The sequence below is a fragment of the Lactuca sativa genome, chromosome 9, assembly GCF_002870075.4.
Source record: "Lactuca sativa cultivar Salinas chromosome 9, Lsat_Salinas_v11, whole genome shotgun sequence".
Lineage (NCBI taxonomy): Eukaryota > Viridiplantae > Streptophyta > Magnoliopsida > Asterales > Asteraceae > Lactuca > Lactuca sativa.
The window spans coordinates 33,901,263-33,903,584 of record NC_056631.2 but is presented as its reverse complement, the minus strand read 5'-3'; positions in this window follow the sequence as shown (position 1 = coordinate 33,903,584).

Sequence of the window (2,322 nt, the reverse complement as noted above, 5' to 3'; positions counted from 1 at the left end):
AATTTTTTAGCCATAAACTTATAAAATTTACTTCCCCATGATACAATTCTCATTAGATAGGAGTATAAGTACAAGATACAAACAAGGCCATAAAAGTCGAATACAATACATATAAGCCTATCAATACATGGGCTAACTAAAAGACGATACAAATGATATACATAAATACATATTTGCTAATATCCACCCATAATTTTATTGGGTGGAGAAGTCTGAGAGTTTAAACTGGCCATGAAGTCGTTGAAGAGTTGTGTCAGGAGGCCTTTGGTGAAGATGTTGGCATATTGAGCGGAAAAGGGCATGTGAAAAACTCGAATGCCGCCCTTGGCGACTAGATCACTAACAAAATGGATGTGAATCTTTATGTTCTTCGTGTGTTGGTGTTGAACTAGGTTCAAAGTCATGTAAACATATATGATGTTGTCACAATAGATAATAGTGGCTTTGTTAGGCAGACATTGAAGCTCACGAAGTAAATTACGAACCCAACAGGTCACGTAACGATGTTAGCAACACCGCGATACTTCGCCTCTGCAATAGACTGTGAGATTACCCGATATAGCTTAGACGACCATGAGATAATATTATCGTCAAGAAACACACAATACCCCCAGGCATTGAAGTAAATGCTGAGGATAAGGAAGGTTTATTTGAGTTCTTGGGCACCAAGTCAAGATCCTTAACCTTTGTGATAAGTCTTTCAAGTACAAGCCTCAATTCCTCATCATATTTGCCCTTCTGCTTCTAACCAACTCTAGAAGCTGCAACCATTTGTTGTACCCAAATTACACCAAATCCTGAGAGGATAAGACCTATGTGTATTGGCCAACAGCTTTCCTCTTTTCATCACACCTTGGGATATACACTATAAGCATTCTTTCAGTTTTGGGCTTAGTGCATCTCATTTTAATGATTGGACTGGGGTCACTTTTTCTTGTTAGCACATCTCCAAATCTGCTCCATTCAAGTCTGGTTATTGGACTATCATGAGCCACTTTCTTCTTTAACACTTTGATGTTAAACTTTTTCAAGTGCTCAATCAGATCAATCATAGTTCCAGTAGCAATCAACTTTTCTTGAATCTTCTTGGAGTCCTTTCTGGAAAACATCTGATTTTTCAAACTAAATGTTGTGTTGTGTGGAAAACTCCCTAGCTTCCTCAATAGAAATTACCCATAACTTTGTCATTTCAGATACAGTATGATCCTTGTGATTCCTTTTGTAAGGGTCGGCATCAAAAGTAGGAGCAGTTTTCTCTTTACTCTTCTTTCTCAAAGGAACATCATCTTCATTTGACTCAATGTCACTAGGCTCTCCTTGAGGAACCTACTTCTCCCCCCAGGAGGTATTTGCTCCCCCTTGGCATGAGGGTGGGAATAATCTAGAAACACTATTTAAAGTGGCACTGCATCAATAAATGACAAGTTTATGCAATAGACTTCATCACTTACATCATTACCTACATCGAACTGATCATGAATATCCTCAGTATTCATTCCAACGCCAACATTTGTAGTAGACTTAGTGAAATTCTCCACTTTTTTAGCATCATTAGACCGAAGACGTATAACAAGAGTGAGTGAACAAATCTGATTCAGTGGACTCGGAGAAGGTGGAGGAGTATTATTTGGAGGGGACTGATTTAGTGGAAGAGAACTAAGAGGAAGTGGAGGAGGAATGGTAGATGAAGGACCACCTATTGGAGGAGCTCCAAAAGGTCCAGAAGGAGGTTGTTGATCATTTCCTGTAGGTGATTGATGTCCATCATCCTCAGTTTCAGTGTCAACTCCTGTAATTATGCGCTTGATTTCAGCGACATCAGTCTCCATTTTGATCAGACATTGAATCATGTTGGAGGATAACTAAACAAGAGACTCCAGTGAAGAGAGAATGTTCCTCTGAAAGGCTCTAAACTCAACAATAAGTTAACTTGATTGTGATTCATGCCCCCTGAGTAGTTGCTTGACTTGAAAGAATTTTTTCAATAGAGGGTCGTTGTTCAGTTTGAGAAGGTGGAGAGCGATCATGTTGTATTTGTTAAACTTGAGGAGTGCAAAAAAGTGAAGTTCGAACGTGAGTTAGAGAGAGGATGTGACTTACCTTGGTTATGTGAAGGAGTCTCGGAGATATGTTCAGTGTCACTGTCATCATTATGGCAAGCTGGAGTTTCAGGAACATGTTCTCCCATGGAAGGATATAACTCAAACTGAATATGCTTATTTGGACAACTAGATTTGGCCTCATTGAACTCCTATGGGTACACTTGAGCATGTTGTCACTGGTTAATAAGAACCATCTCTGTGTCTTCATTATTATACTCAA